The sequence below is a fragment of the Stenella coeruleoalba genome (assembly GCF_951394435.1).
Source record: "Stenella coeruleoalba genome assembly, chromosome: 20".
Taxonomy (NCBI): domain Eukaryota; kingdom Metazoa; phylum Chordata; class Mammalia; order Artiodactyla; family Delphinidae; genus Stenella; species Stenella coeruleoalba.
Window position 1 is genome coordinate 22,437,443 of NC_137166.1, and position 16,691 is coordinate 22,454,133.

The 16,691-nt window shown below is 34.8% G+C and overlaps 1 protein-coding gene across 8 annotated transcripts in view; it reads left to right on the forward strand.

The window, feature by feature from the left end:
- The first annotated feature begins 2,261 nt into the window (after window positions 1-2,261).
- Window positions 2,262-16,691, forward strand: part of LOC307178519 (uncharacterized protein) — a 232,527-nt gene continuing 218,097 nt past the window's right edge. For all 8 annotated transcript variants that reach the window (XR_013825203.1, XR_013825204.1, XR_013825205.1 and 5 more), the window contains exon 1: window positions 2,262-2,359. The gene's annotated coding sequence lies outside the window, so the exon portion shown is untranslated. The remainder of the gene's footprint in view (window positions 2,360-16,691) is intronic.

A 16,691-nucleotide genomic window follows, 5' to 3' on the forward strand; every position in this document is an offset into this window, starting at 1 on the left:
TTCTTCAATTAATTTAGCAAAATGCTTTGTTCTTGCTTTTCATTCAGGAAAAGGCTTGTCTCCATAATTTAATTGCTTTCTCTTGATTCTGGGTCGATTCACAGTACAGGCATGCCTCATTTTATTGTGCTTCACTTTAGTATTATGATTCTCAGTCAGTGCATTTTTACAGCTTGAAGGTTTGTGGTAACGCTGCCCCAAGCAAGTCTACCAGCACCATTTTTCCAACAGCATTTGCTCACTTCGTCTCTCTGTGTCACATTTTGGTAATTCTCTCAATATCTCCAAGTTTATTATTATATCTGTTATGGTGATCTGTGATCAGTGATCTTTGAATTTGCAATCGCAAAGATAGCATGACTCACAGAAGGCTCAAATGATGGTCAGCATTTTTTTTGAGCAATACAGTATTTTTAATTAATGTCCGTACATTGTTTTTTTAGACATAGTGCTATTGTATAGTGTAAACTACAGTAGACTACAGTATAATATAAACATAGCTTTTATATGCACTGGGAAAAATTTGTGTGACTAGCTTTTTTGTGATATTTGCTTTATTGCTATGGTCTGGAACTGAAACCACAATATCTCCAAGGTGTGCCTGTATGTGTTGTGCTATAGCAGAGCAGAGTGATACTCTGAATGTTGTCCAAGCTGAAGGATGAATTCTTTATTCAACAACAATAAGAGCAAATCTTGGATTCCATAATCCTTCCCGTAAACAGTCTTTTGATATCTATCTCTCTCTTATTTTTTCACCGTGACCCCACACTCAGTTTACAACTCCACTGTCTAGCAAATCATGCTTATTTGTTTGTTGTTTCTTGTATCATCATTCAATGTTAATATTGAATATAGTACCAATGTATTATTTATACTTGCTCTTATAATGTTATATAGGTGAAATTAATCCCATATAAAATAGGAAAAAGAACGCTGAAATCTAAAGAACTTAGATGCATTTCTAAGACCTTTGAATTTGAGTTCTCAATACCCATCACTGCTCCATCCCCACTTCTTACTTGTTGTCATATTCCTAGTATATTTAGGTCATAAGTAAAGTATTCTTGGCCTAGGAAGGATAGACCCTAACCAACCTGCGATCACATATTAGTGGTTCTCCAACTTTAGTGGGCATCAAAATCACTTGGAGAACTGGTTAAAACACAGATCCCTGGTCCACACATCCAAAGAATCATTAATCTGTACTGTTTCTAGAAAATGCATTCTTTTGATCAGTTTGGCCTAAGGATATGTATCTTACCCAGGTCTTGTTAATAAGAAATACAAATAAGTTTGCTAGGGAGGACTTCTCTTCTCATATAGAAAACAAATTTATTCAGAGGCACAGCAATCATCTTTAGCAACTTCACGGAATTGTGAGGTGAGAATCATAAAGACGTAAAGCCATTACTTCTAGTATGATGCAACAGAAAGTTTAGAAGAATTGGGTCCTGGATGACACCTTTCAAGTCCTGACGCAGCTCTAAGTAGGCTCCTTGGAATTTCTAGTTTTATTAAGACAAATAATCCCCAATTAATTTAAACTGAAGCTAGTTAGGAATTTTTTTTTTTTAATATTTATTTATTTGATTGCACTTGGTCTTAGTTGTGCCAGGCAGGCTCCTTAGTTGCAGCATGTGAACTCTTAGTTGCGGCACGCATGTGGGATCTAGTTCCCTGACCAGGGATTGAACCCAGGCCCCCTACATTGGGAGCACGGAGTCTTATCCACTGCGCCACCAGGAAATTCCCTGAATTGCTTTCTATCTCAACTTATACAGACACCCAGTAGTTTAAGGGACCTGAGATTTCAAATTTGGTTTAGACAATTTTTGTTTAAATTTGGCATTCTAATATACTCATATTTTCCCTTCCCTCATGGTTTTTGTTGTACTACCACTGGGTCATCCAGTCCTGCTATGCACTTTACTCACTTTGTTGCTTTTTCCTCCTCTGAAAAGAATTCCAAACATTGGTTCTGTTATTGAGATCCATCAAAAGATATGCCAAAATGGAAAAGGCAACTTTTAATTAATAGGCATCATTTAAAAAAAAAGGAAAGAAATCTGAATATTAAAATGTCAGAAGAGCGTTGTGTGATGAATTAAACATGAGAACAAATTTAAAATCTCTAAGTCATGGCAAGACAGCTATTTAGGTGCTATTGTTTACTCTTGGAAAACATAGTCCAGCTGTTCTAGAAAGCATTACGGCAACCTAACCTGTTTAAGAACCCTGATCCTGAGCATGTTTTACTCCAGGCCATTGCTGAACACATGGATGGAAATTACTACAGACATCAGCCCAGGCAAAGTCAGGCACGGCTCCACTTGCCTCCGTGACTTGGCATAATGCAGTAAGTGTTTTGCAGTTAACACTTCATTGTATTATCTTTGAAATCTTTCTTTGCCTGTCACACAATTCAGAGACACAAAGAATTATAATACCTTTATTCATTCTTTTAACAATTATTTTTGTAGTCAATATATAATCAGAAAAATAAAGCCTGTATTTTATGATTCTTAGAGTAATTTCATATTCACCATCTTATTTGAATCTTGAAACGAATCTGTGCTCAACCAGTGTGACAGAAAATATCAGTATTTTACAGCTGAAGATATTAGGGATTTGAATATTGAAATATGGGGAGAGGATCTTCAAGGTCATTTGTACCCTCCTATGAATGAATTCAGGATTCAAACAGTGGGTTCTCTGGCCACTGACCCAATGCCCTTTGCTTAGGAGACATAGGGACTTGTGCGTGGTCACTAGTGAATCAGTGCTAGAATTAATACTAAAACCTATATCAGCTGACATCCAGTCAAGTATGTTTCCAATAGTTCATGATCCTTTTTGTGTGAAGCTGATATTATGTTCTTTCTTCTTGATTCCAAGTATAGAAATCTAATTAACTCTGAACTTTGGATCCAGAGGTCTCCTATGCCATGCCTCAGTATATTATTAATACCCCTTCGAATTACTAGAGTGGTAAAGATGAAGGTGTTTGTATCTGAAGCTCTATGATATCCCTGGGGAAACCAATAGGGCAACAACCTGAATCATAATAAGAAGCATTTGGATTGCATGTAATGTCTGTTAACTTTTAAGACTGTCCTTGACAAAGCAGAAGAAATATAAAACTTAGGTAGAATTTTCTAGTGATTAGGGGATAAAATATAGAAATGTAAGTGTAATAGAATAATTGGATAACCTCTCTCGATAGATAGATAGATAGATAGATGATAGATAAATAGATTGTTTAACTGTTAGAGGAAAAGTAAATTGTGGGCAGTTGCTGTGATGATTCCATTATAGATTTTGATTGAGATACAAAGATAAGCAGAGAAAGCATTTGCTTGTCAAGATTTTTCTAAGTTAAAGAAAAAAAAACTTTCGAAGTTAATATATATATAAATATTTATATATATTTAAATATATTATATATATATATAACAGGGTTTTTTTCTGTTGCTATATATATATATATATATATATATATAGTTAAGGGATAGATAAATGAATGGATGGATAGATATGTAGGTAGGCAGATACATAGATAACTATAGATTGATAGATAGATACATTTTACTCCATACGAAATCTTTAGACATAGAAACAGGTCTATTATTATAATATATTATTACCTGAGTTGTGAAGCAACCCACTGCCTTTTACAAATATTAATTCAAGCAGCATTCAGTAAGTTCCTCCTTTGTAAAAGGCCCTGGGAGAGGCATGTGGAGTATGCAAAGATGAGTAATACCTTGGTCATGTCTCTATTAGAGAGTTCATCATATTGTTGCAAACATGTTGGTATCCATACTAGACTGTGTAGAGGAAAAGAAGTAGCTGAGATGGGGAAATCAAAGACCATAGTTGATTGTTCTTTGTTTCTGTGGTTCCTGACAAGTAGCATGATGAATGATATACATTTTATTTTGATCTGCCCATAGTCTTGTTCTTGTTGTCAAGATTAGGAGAGACATATCAGAAGTCAAACTGAGCAAACATGGAAGTCTCTCTCTGAGTTATACAGACCTTTAAATTAAATGTTCTATGACAGGACAAACAAATAATTCCAGGGCATATTCCAACTTTGCTAGTCCTGTTTTTCTAGTGTGAGATAAATAAGAAAACAAATTATGTTTATGAACTACGCCTTGTGTTATACCTCTCTTGTACATAATAAAACTGATAATATGTCTTTTGGACTCATATTAACGGACATCATTAATTTTGTAAATCACTCAGAAAAGATGTATTTCTTGGTTGCGTGGGAAGAGTGTTTGGTGTTCACAAGCAATATCGTGAACCTGAACTTTTTTACCAGTATGACAGAAAACAAACAAGAACCATAATAAAATCTATGTTTGTGTATAAACAGACACACACACATATACATACATGTGTACATTTTATCTTACTAAAATGACAGGAAACCGATAAAAAACATGACTAAATGTACATTTGTGTATAAACACACCGCACACACAAACACACACATAGCCTTTTTTTTTTCTTAGAAGTGACAGTGTTGTCAAGATATAACTTTTAAAGTACTGTGTTTTTACTGACAGTGAACGGCACCAAATTCTGTTTTTAAAGGCATCTCATTGAACTTTGGAATCTGTGACCCTGGTGACATGTCCGTTAAAACACTCAAAAAAAACCCAGAAAAATATGGCATAAATGTATTGGCTTATATAACTGAATTGTTCAGTTTTTCATGAATTGAAGCACAGCTGGATCCATGGTTCAAATGGTGATAAGTATCAAGTTCCAACTTTTAGGCTGCCTTCCTTTCTGCAGCTTTAGTCTCTTCAGTCGCATAGTAGCTAGATGGAAGGAAGAATTCTAACATACTCAGAGATTCAAGTGCATATGGGAGGAGTGAATCTCTTTTTCTGAAAGTCAAACATCTATTGGTTGCATTGGTTTAATTTGGACATAAGCTTATTCCTAAACTCTAAAGAAAAGGAAGGTTCTGATTGGTCAGGCCTGGGTTTAGTGACTAGGATCCTGCTGCCTAATTTGAACCCTGGCTTCCTTGATAACTATGATATCTCGATAAATTGATAACATGGTATCTTGATGACCTTGATATCTACATGGCCTTAAACAAGTTACTTAATTTTTTTGCTTTCAGTTTGTATCTGTAAAGAGTGAATAGTAATAGTTCCCGACTCATAGGTTGTTTTATAAAAGAATGTGTTTGATTCATGGGGATTGCCTAGGACACCTGATGCAAGGGTCTTGAATAAGCCTGTCATTATTATCACAGGTGAGCTGTACCTCATAAAAAAGTTCATGAGGAGTGGAGGATGAATGGATGTCTACAATGAAATTGAGTTATTTTTTAAAGTAAATACATAGTAAGTCATACCAAAATATATATCTACAGATGTAGTTAAATAGCCAGTGCTTGATCACTGTGGGGAAATGTAATTATTGGTTACTGGAGAGCTCAAGATCACCTTGAGAAATCACTTCTCAAGGTTGCCTTGGCAGTCTTTTAGACACATTTCCTTAAGCCTTCTTCCCTCTACCTCAAAATTTTCATCCTTATGCAGAGTTTGAATTAAGAAAGAGGAGCGTGGCATTAAAAAGTGTGTGGGCGGGCTTCCCTGGTGGTCCAGTGGTTGTGAGTCCGCCTGCCGATGCCCCGGTCCGGGAAGATCCCACATGCCGCGGAGCGGCTAGGCCCGTGAGCCATGGCCGCTGAGCCTGCGCGTCCGGAGCCTGTGCTCCACGGCGGGAGAGGCCACGGCGGTGAGAGGCCCGCGTACCGCAAAAAAAAAAAAAAAAAAAAAAAAGTGTGTGGGTGTGGAGGAGGGGCAGATCTCCTTTCTGGACAGAATGAGTAGCTCCGTGAACCCTTTACCAGCAAAACAACCACTTAAGTAGAGAAATATATTTAGAAAGGAACAAAACAAACACATAAAGTCAAAACTCTTAAAATTCTTTAGAAATTGTCCCAAGGGCATATAGCAAGTGAAAAACATTTATTCAAAAAAATTTAATAAATCTTAGTAAGGCAGAAAGAGTCTGACATGTGCGCCAGAGACTGCTCCTATTCCCAGTCCTACTAGCTGCAGATAATGGAAGCTGTAAACCAGAGGCTTTATACTGGTTAGGTATAGCCAGTATATGAGGACTCCATCTTATCACAGCTCACAGTCTAGGGCTGTGTTTTCACCCTGGGCAGGGGAAACTGCTGGAATTTACTCATCACCTCATGATGCAGAAACTTTGTTCTTCCTGGGAATAGCCAAGAGGAATAGCTGTACACACACACACACACACACACACACACACACACACACGAAATCAGAAATGTCACACACACACACACACACGAAATCAGAAATGTCAGAAGTATAAAAGAGAGAGGGATACAGCCCAAAGGGCCCTCCTAGGATCACACATAATTGTGGGTTAGGAGGCTATGTGCATGAACTAGCCTGTACCCACTCAGGAACAATCAGAGTAAGATGTAGGGGAAATGTGAAGCATTTTCCAAGCCATACACAAATCCATCAACAAAGGGCAGAATCCTCACTGGCACAGTGGGGCTTAAGATCATTCTCTAAGTGAAAATGGCAAAGAATGGAGCTCCAACAGCCTCTTCCTCCACAGGTAAGAAAAATGGACAAAGACTCAACGTCAAGTTTGGCAGAACTCTGGAAAGTAGTCAAAAGTTTATAGCAGCCAAGAAAACAACAAGTCAAGAATAAGATGACTGAAACATGATAGGAGAGCTTTGTGGCATTTTAACTTACCCTTGCCTCAGATAGCACTTTAAATCAACATCACAAAAGAAAAAAAAAAGCCCTAGTAAAGGTAATTATATCGGTAATTATAAAAGACAGTATCATTTTATATTTTTCCTTTCAACTGATTTAAACAATAATTACAGTAAACAATATATGTTAGAGAACTGTAATAATGAAGAGTAATAGCACAAGGAAGTGGGTGGGAAAAAATGATTATTAGAATAAGGAAATTAGACCAGATGGGAACTCATTCACATTTTAAAAAATCAAGCAAACCAGAACTGGTAAATAAAGTGTTGATATAATAAACTCTACAAATATATGTTTACTTTCTATTCTTTTCTCAGCTTCTTTAAGAGACATAAAATTGTAAAAAGTAATGATTACAATATCTATCTACATCTATCTACATAGATATAAAAAAAATTGGTCAAAAATCATAAGGAAAATTAGAAAACACTTTCAGATGAATGAAAATGAAGCTACTAATACCAGTACTTATGCGATGCAGCTAAAGGAGTACTGAGAAGGGAATTTAGAGCTGTGACACCTGTATTTAAATAAATAAGTAAATAAATATTTTCTCTATATATGTATGTTTCAAATTGGTAACTTAGTCTTTCACCTTAAGAAAATAAAAAAAGAGAAAGGTAAACACAAAGCAAGGCTAAAGTAGTAAATAATAAAGATCACAGAATAAATTTTAAAGGATTTGGAAAATAAATTTAGAAAATCAATGAAATAAAAAGTTGTTTCTTTGAAAAGTTGAACAAAATGGATGAGATTTTACCTCAGCTGACAAAGGGGGAAAAAAATGATTGAATTTGCTAAAATCACAAAAGAAAGAGGGGACTTAACTACTAATTTTAGAAATATAAAAGAATTTATAAGGTAACATTACATGTCAACAAGTTGGGTAAGTTATATAGAGTGGAAAAATTCATACAAAGGTACAAACTACTTAAATTGACTCAAGAAGAATAGTAAACTCTAAATAGACATGTAAGAGGTAAATAAATTAGTAATTTAATACTATCCACAAAAGAAAGCCCAAGACCAGATGGCTTTACTGGTGATTTCTAGTGAATTTTAAGTAAGATAATCTCTGAACTTTGAGGGCAGACTAAGTACCAAAACCAGACAAAGTAAGCACAAGAAAACAAAACAACTAACACTCTTTATGTAAATAGATACAAAACATCTCAACAAATAATTTTAAAATTAATACAATAATGTATAAAAGTATTATATACCATGACCAAGAGGGCTTTATCCCAGAAATGCAAGGATGATTTAATATCTAAAAATTAATTAATGTAATATACAACAGCAACAGATTAAAAATATAAGCTAAATGATCTTCTCAGTATTAGCAGAAAAAAGTATATCACAAAATCAAACATGATTCATGCTAAAAATACTCAATATATTAGTAATAATAGGGAACTCTTTCAACCTAATAAAAGGCACCTAGGGAAAAACCACAACTAACACCATTATCAGTGGTTAAAGAATGACAGTTATTTCCTAAGATTAGGAACAAAGCAGGAATATCTGATTTTACCACTTTTTTTTTTATATTGGAGTATGGTTGATTTACAGTGTTGTGTTAGTTTCAGGTGTATAGCAAGGTGATTTAGTTATACATATATCTATTCTTTTCCAGATTCTTTTTCCATATAGGTTATTACAGAGTACTGAGTAGAGTTCCCTGTGCTATACAGTAGATCCTTGTTAATTATTTATCTTATATATAGTAATATATATATAGTAATCCCAACCTCTTAATTTACCAGTTTTCTTTTACATTGTACCAGATATCCTAGGACAATTAGGAAAGAAAAATAAATAAATGGCATCCAGATTAGAAAGAAAGAAATAATTTATCTCTATTTGTAGATAGCATGATCTTTTACATAGAATATTGTAAAGAGTTCACTAAAACACACACACAATTAGAACTGATAAGCAACCTAACTAAAGATGAGGGATACAAGTTCAATATACAAAAATCAATTGTATTTCTATACACAGGGAATGAACAATGTGAAGATCAAATGAAGAAAATTCTCTTTACAATAGCATCTAAAAGAATAAAATACAATACTTAGGGATAAAGCTTAAAGAAGTGCTGAAAACTACAAAACATTGGTGAGAAACTAAAGAAGATTTAAATAAAGGAAAATATATACCATTTTCACAGGTTGGAAGCCTTAATATTGTTAAGAAGAAGATGTACATAAAACTGATCTACAGATTCAATGCAATCTGTATCAAAATCCCATCTGGCTTTTTGGCATAAAGTGACAAACTTATCCTAAAATTCATATAGAAATAGAAGTGATTTAGAGGAGTCAAATTATCTTGAAAAAGAAGAATAAACTTGGGGGACTCATACTTCTTATTTCAAAACTCACAACAAAGCTATAGTGATCAATACAGTGTCATTCTGGGTTTACAGTAGACTTATAGATTAATAGAATTATAGATTAATAGAATAGACTTGAATGTACAGAAAGAAACTCTTAACTTTCTGGTCAATAATTTTTTTGACAAGAGTGCCTAGAACATTTCAATGGGGCAAGGTTTGTCTTTCAATAAAGGGTATAGTGGTAACTGATCATCTATATGTAAAATAGTGAGTATGACCTCTACTGCATGCCATATACAAAAATTAAATCAAGCAGTAATTTAAGCATAAGAGTTAAAATTAAAAGAACTATTATAAGAAAACATTGGAGCAAATCCGTGTGACCTTAGATGAGGTGTTACTTCTTAGACATGACAGCAAAAGCACAACTGGCAAAAGAAAAACAGAAGATGGTTCTGTATCAAAATTCAATACTTTTATGCTGCAAATGATAACATCAAGAATGTGGAAAGACAACTCATAAAACGGGAGAAAACATTTGCACATCATATATCTTTTGTATATAGCATATATAAAAATAGCTTACAACTCAAAAATAGATACAGAACCAAGTAAGAAATAGGCAAAGTATTTGGATAGACATTTCTCTTAAAAAGATATATATTGTCTTATAAGCACATGAAAAGCTACTCAGTATCATTAGTTGTTAAGGAAATGCAAATCAAAACCTTAATGTGCTATCACTCCGCACTCACTAGGATCATTATAGTAAAAACAAAAATAGATAAAACAGATGTTTGACTATGATGTGAAGAGACTGGAAACCATAAACATTGCTGGTGGGAATGTAAAATGGTGCCCATTTGGAAAACATTTTGCCAGTTCCACAAAATGGTAATTATAAAGTTACTATATAACCCAGCAATTCCACTCCTAAGCATATACTGAAGTAGAACAAAAATGTACCTCCACAAAAAAAATTGTGTATACAAAGGTTATAGGAGTATTATCCAAAAGGTGGAAACAACTCAAATGTCTGCCAGCTGATGAATGAATAAATAATGTGACATTTTCATATGATGGAATATTATTCAGCCATAAATTGGAATGAAGTCCCAATATATGTTACAACATAGATGAACCTTGAAACCATTATGTTACAAGAAAGAACCCATTCACGAAAGACCACGTATTATATTATTTCATTTATATGAAATGCTGAGAATAGGCACATTCATACAGGCAGAGATTAGATTTGTATTTCCTTAGGGTTAGTGGTGAGAGGATAAGAAGAGTGATTTCTTTTGTAGATGATAGACATGTTTTTAAATTGGATGTGGCTATGGTCAAACTACTTTGCTACTCCTTGTTGCTATTTGGGACAAAATCCTCTTTTGTGTTGATATATTGCATACCACCACCTGGAAATAACTATTGTACCATATTGGAAGCATTTTTTCCCTAGGAAAATAGTTGCCGAAAGGCTAAATGAGCTTTCTCCATCCTTTGACAGGGAGACTCTAAAGTTGTTATCAATCCTTTGGAGCTTCCAGGGTGTATAATGTTTACTGGGTGAATCTCAAATGTCAAGTCAATTAAATCCCAGAAAACACTTGCACAGCCAAACCCAAAACTTCCATCTTTTCATTGACTAAGATCAATTTACATCACAGGAATTCACTAATGAGTGTAATGATGGATAGTATGCTGTTTGTGAAGAAGAGATATTACCACACTAGAGTGACCTCCAGGAAAATTAATTGAGTGGTAGAGGCCTCAGTGAAAATGGGTTTTCTCTTCTGCCTCTTCTCACTCTCTAAACGTGACCCTGGATTCTTGATTTTTCTGATGGTCCAAACTATACTTTGGTCCCAGGATATTTGACAGAAGTATCTTGAGGAGTGTGAAATTTCCTTGGTGGTGCCTGAACACTCCATATTGTTGCACAGTTTTAGCGCTGAAGAGCTCTTGCTCTATGCTTCCAAAACTCCCTCTCCTTCTTCAGTTATACCTCACAACACATGCTGTTGACACTGCCTGTTTCATTCTTGTTTTCCCCACTATTCTTGAAGCTATGAGAGGGTAAGGGCAATGTGTACCTTCCAAAATTCTGATCATTAGTAACTAACACAATTAGGGAAGTAAAGTAGATATTAAAAATTAAATATGAATGAATTATTGGATGAATGGACAAATTAATCAAAATCTTGAGATGTTTAAATTTTTATAGGCTTGGTGCTGGAGAAAACCGTTTAGGTCACCCAGTTAAGACTGTCTCCAAAGAAGAAATAACACTTCTCTCATTCCCTTTAGTCAATGAACTGCACTACTGAATCAAGGCCAGCAAATTAAACTACTGTGGAACACTTCTTAGTGTTTTTCTTTATAATAAGCCAAGTTTCTCCTTCTTTTAAATGTACTCTTCTTATGAGCGGGATAAATCATGCCCAATGTATTTTTCCCATTAAATTTTGGATAATGGGAATGCCAACATGGAGACTTTACCTTTATGTGCTGAACAGCTCAAGTTTTTCTTCAATTTTCATTCTTCTGATATTGTTTCAATACCAACTGTTAATCATTCAGAAAAAATTTTTCAGGCATCTATAAAATAGGTGGGCATCAAGCCAGGATATCATCCTGCTTATACTCTGTCCTTGTTCTAATTAAAACAGGAAGCTATTACTATTAAAATTTATTATATAATTTATTGACTTGAGATAAGTATCAAAGGAGAACTATACTAAGGGGTAAAATATATTTTCAGTGAGAAAATTATTTATAGCATACTCATTTCAAATTAGATATTTCTTGAATGCCAAGTATTTCTTATTCCTGTGGAGAAGTTATTTATTCTTATGGCTGAGAATAATGTTTGGTTATTATCTCAACCAACACACACACACACACAGTATTTCCAATGATTTAAATATGATGAGACTATTCTAAAGCATGGCCAGATATATTCAGACAGTTTACCTGGGAGAAAAACTTTTTTCATCTCAGTCCATCTCTCTCTATACATTTGTTTTTACCATAATTTCATTCTAAGGAATGAAGGTTTAGTTTTTTTCTTTCCGTAGACATTAAAGGAGGTATTTCAACTTAGATTCTTCAAGAATTATCTAGGTCACATTCACAGCTTTTCACTTGCATGGTGAGAACTGTTTTTCTTTCCCAGATGACAGAGGCTATGTAAGTGTGTAGGAAGATGGATAGGGAATCATGGCTTCTCAGTCTCATTCTCACATTTTCCTCAGTCCCAGGGGTGTTTTTTCAGCTTTTCAGATTCACAAACTTAATTTCACTGGTTTACAATGTGAGAGGACTCTAGCCTTGGTGAATTGATTCGTGCTATTCTAAAACACAAGAGACCACTACAGAAGCTACAATACTAAGACATTAATTTATATTTTTTAAAGTTTCTAATGGAAGAAACACTAATGCCTGTTTATCAGGAACATCTGCCCTCAGGAGATAAAAAACTATGAGAAGCTATAGTTATTTTGTTTCTCCAACAAATAGTACGTGACTATTTAACTTGAAGTGCATTGCTGATGCATATTGACTTTCACAAGAGACCCTAAATGCACTGGTATCAACGTTTTGTACTCAGCCACAACACAAAACTACCCATCAAATGTTTTTTTATCTTGTCCAGTGAAATAGAAACTCATTGGAAGTATCAGTCTCTGTCCTGTGTAGTGCCTCACCTCATCCAATGTCAATGTCCCTTGACTCCTCAAAATTATCTCTGCCCAGTTTCTTATACAAACCTAGCCAGGATAATGTTGGCAACTATACATTTGGCCCAATCTCCAGTGAGGATTAGAAATCATTCTGAGGTCTTATCTCAAATCCCTGGTTGAAACCATAGGTACCTGTTTGAGCTTTGATCACAGATGTCCTCACAGTCATCTATAATGCCTTACTATAGCATTCCTATAACTAACTTAGCATATATTTTTGTATATGCTAAAGATTCCGCAAATTCTACAGCCCCTAAATTTGAACTCAAGATCCTTTCCCAAAACCAGTTTTATGTCCTGTAGCTCTTATCTCAGTGAATGGAAACCTCATGCACAAAATCATCAACAACCATCTGTTGTTTCAGATATTGAACAACAAGTAGGACATGACTGTGAAATTTGAGAGGAAGCAGATAAGATAAGATCAGTTCAACATTTTTACTGGCCTTCTGACTGTGGAAATGTGACAGATCAAGATGACAAGGCTCAGGCAGAGTGTGGCGATTTCGTTGAAGCCCATGGAATAAGCATTCTACTGAAACCCATGAAAGATCAAGTCTTAGGAGTAAGAATCACACATTAGAATTAAAGCCACGTTGCAGAATTGAGGTGAAAATATTAATAGATTACCACTGACAAAGAATAGAACCAAGCTTGAAAGGCTGAAAAGGAATTACCAGTTAAATAACTACCAACAGAATACAACTCAGTATTGTTTAAGGGAAGATGATATGGTCCAGATTCCACACAACTTATTATTCCCAGTGTCCAACAAATCATAAATCAGTAAAATGTAAACCAAGGATGATCAGGAAAATCTGAGTCATAAAAATAAAACAAATCAATAGAAACAGACCTTGAGATGATTCAAATGTTTGAATTTGAGGAAAACAAATTTAAAATTATGATCAAAGACTAAAATACACTGATAAGATGTAGTGAATAGTAAATGTCAACATCTCAGCAGATAAATGATAAGTATAGAAACAAACTAAAGAGAGCAGTTATATATCCAAGATTTCAACATGAGGTATTCTGTAGACCTGCTCCCTAGTGAAACTCATAAAAATTATGACATAGCAACCATTTAAAGTCTCTGGAAATGGACTAATGGCATACAGCAAATAAAGAGACATTTATTCAAGAAAATCTGCTAACACACAGTTAGAAAAGCAAGAGTTTGAGGGCATTTAAACCCATTCCGCTCCCACTCTTTCTCAGTCTTGTGACAGAAATTCTACTACAGGTGAATGCAACAAAGAGCATATGGTTCCCACTACCCCCATCTCCCTGTATAAGTCTGCAGTGTCTTCTGAGAAGTGGTGGATCATCAGCATATCTCATCCTATCTCTCAAGCACCTGTTAAAGAGTCTAAGTTCCTGGTGAGTACAACCAAGGAAGGGAGGTGTCATTTTTCCACTCAGCCTCCACCCATGGGATGGAAGTTTTACCTTGGCCCACTGAGAATACTGGGATCCTGATTAGCCTCTGTCCAACCATTAGTAAGATAGAGGTCCCATGCTGGGAGAGATAAGCTGAGAAGACCAGAGGCTACTGTCTTCCGTCATCAAGTACCCAGCTCCTGAATCACGGATGCTATGTGGAGAGAAGTGGCTGCTATGTCTGTCTTCTGCTTCAGAGCCATGGCTCCGAGATTCTGTCCGGAGGAGAGACAGGTTATAAAAGATTATGCAGTGAAGTTCTTCCCAAAGGAACTGACTTTGTTTGCAATAGAATGTGGGGAAATTAAAACCTAGTGGTACTCTTCAAAATAATGGAGATTGTGGTGAAAAGCAATTAAGACAGACAGATAACTTCATTGAGATATAAGGTAACTTGTGGGCCAGCTTGGTTTATCAGACAGAGCTATACTGGAATAATATTTCTGTATTTGACTGGAATTCATTTAGTGTAACTCTAAAGTAAATTCTCATAAGTAAATATATGGTAAACTCTAGAACAGCCATTGACAAAATAACTCAAAAATATAGTTTAAAAGCTAAAAGAATTAAAATATTACATTGTAAAAAAAATCATTTAACCAAAAAAAGCAGTAAACAAGGAACAGATAAACAAAAAACACAGACATATAGATTAAAATAAAATGGTAGAATTACATACAGCTATGTAAGTAATAACAGTAATAATAAAAGGGTCAATCCATAAGGAAGATGACAAAATATGCTCTGTAACCACTATGGAGTGAAATTAGAAATCAATAACCCAAAGAAATTTGAGAAACTCAGAAATCTACAGAAATGAAACAACATACTCTTAAAAAACCAATGTGTCAAGGAAGAAATCACAGGAGAAGATGGAAAATATTTTTGAGATGAATGAAAATGTAAACACAACACTATGTAACGCAGCTAAAGCAGTTCTTGGAGGGAACTTTATAGCTGTAAATACCTCTTTATAATAATAAGAGTAAAGATCTAAAAATCAATAATCTAACCTTCCACACTAGGGAACTGGAAAAATATAACAAAGTAAACCCAAGGCCAGCAAAAGGAAGGAAATAAAGAAGATTAGAATGGCAATTAATGAAACAGAAGTCCAAAAAGCAATAGAGAAAAGTCAACGAAACCAGAAGTTGTTTCTTTCTTTGAAAAGATCAACAAAATTGACAAATTTTTAGATAGATTGATCAAGAAAAAAAGATACAAGGCTCAAATTATTAAAATAAAAAGACTGGACATTACTACCTACCTTACAGTAATAAAAGGATTATAAAAGAATACTATGAACAATAGTACACCAATAAAATAGACCACTTAGATGAAATGAGTAAATTCCCAGAAAGACTCAAACTACCAAAACTGGCTCAAGAAGGAATAGATAATCTGAATAGACCTACAACAAGTAAAGAGATTGAATTAGTAATTTTAAAACTATCCCCCAAAACCACCAAAAGAAACCCTACAAAATACTAGCAATACAAATCCAGGAACATCTAAAAAGCTCTATACAACATGACCAAGTTGAATTTACCCCAGTAATGCAATGTTGGTTGAACATCAGAAATCAACTGATGTAATAGGACATATTAATTTTTAAAAACCACAAAAAACCCTACAAGATTTTATCTATAGATACAGAAAAAACATTTGTCAAAATCCAACACACATTGTTGATAAAAACACTGAACAATCAGTACTCCGTGTCTAGAACTTAACCTGGTAAGAGCATATGTGAGAGACCCACAACAAACATCATACTGAGATCAAGGACAAGACAAGGATATCAGCTTTCACTGCTTCTATTTAACGTTATACTGGAAGTTATAGTAACATCAATTAGGAAAGAAAATGAGATATTAGAAAGAAAAAAGTAATGTTCTCCCGATTCAAAGATAACGTGATTGGGCTTCCCTGGTGGCGCAGTGGTTGAGAGTCCCCCTGCCGATGCAGGGGACACGGGTTCATGCTCCGGTCTGGGAGGATCCCACATGCTGCGGAGCAGCTGGGCCCGTGAGCCATGGCCGCTGGGCCTGCGCGTCTGGAGCCTGTGCTCCGCAGCGGGAGAGGCCACAACGGTGAGAGGCCCAAGTACCGCAAAAAAAAAAAAAAAAAAGATAATGTGATCTTATACATATAGAAAGTTCTAAGGAATCCATTAAAAACCTTTTTTTTCTGGAAAGACATATATTATTTTATTAAAATATTTTGTAAACTTTTCAAACTACAGCAAAGTGATCACCCTTATAAGCTCACTATTTATATAACAAACTAACTTAAGTTTATATTCATTTTAACATAAGGTGATGGAATGAAATTGCAAAGAAAATATGGAAT